Here is a 469-nt window from a genome sequence, read left to right as displayed (position 1 = left end):
TCCTTTGTATTTGGGGTGGTGAACGTCTTCTTATATCAAAATATTTTTCACTTATCATCTTAACAGTATTCATGCTATCTGGGAATATAATCTAATTCTTATCAATAGCAGTATTTCGAGCTAGCGGTCTGACATTTCCTCTTAACCAACATCTCAACGTTGTATCAGTGTTGCAGCCTTGGTACTAGTAAATACTAAAGTCAAACGGTTATCTGCGTGCTATAATGTGAACATTTACTTGGCTATCTCTTTGCGTTCCTGGATGGCCGCGTCCGAGCTGGCAGCAAGCCGGAGCGAGCGGGCGCGAGCGGGCACAGGCGAGCTTGAAAACACTATATGATCCCACAGAAGTATCTTCACTGGCGGCGAGCGAGCGTTGGCCGGCGTGAGAAAAATGAATACTCGCTTGAACTTCTTCAGTGACAACATGCAAAAGGTGTATTAAAGAGAAAGCTTACCCAGTTTACAT

The sequence above is a fragment of the Penaeus monodon genome, chromosome 34 (genome assembly GCF_015228065.2).
Source record: "Penaeus monodon isolate SGIC_2016 chromosome 34, NSTDA_Pmon_1, whole genome shotgun sequence".
Lineage (NCBI taxonomy): Eukaryota > Metazoa > Arthropoda > Malacostraca > Decapoda > Penaeidae > Penaeus > Penaeus monodon.
This window is presented reverse-complemented; position numbering follows the sequence as displayed.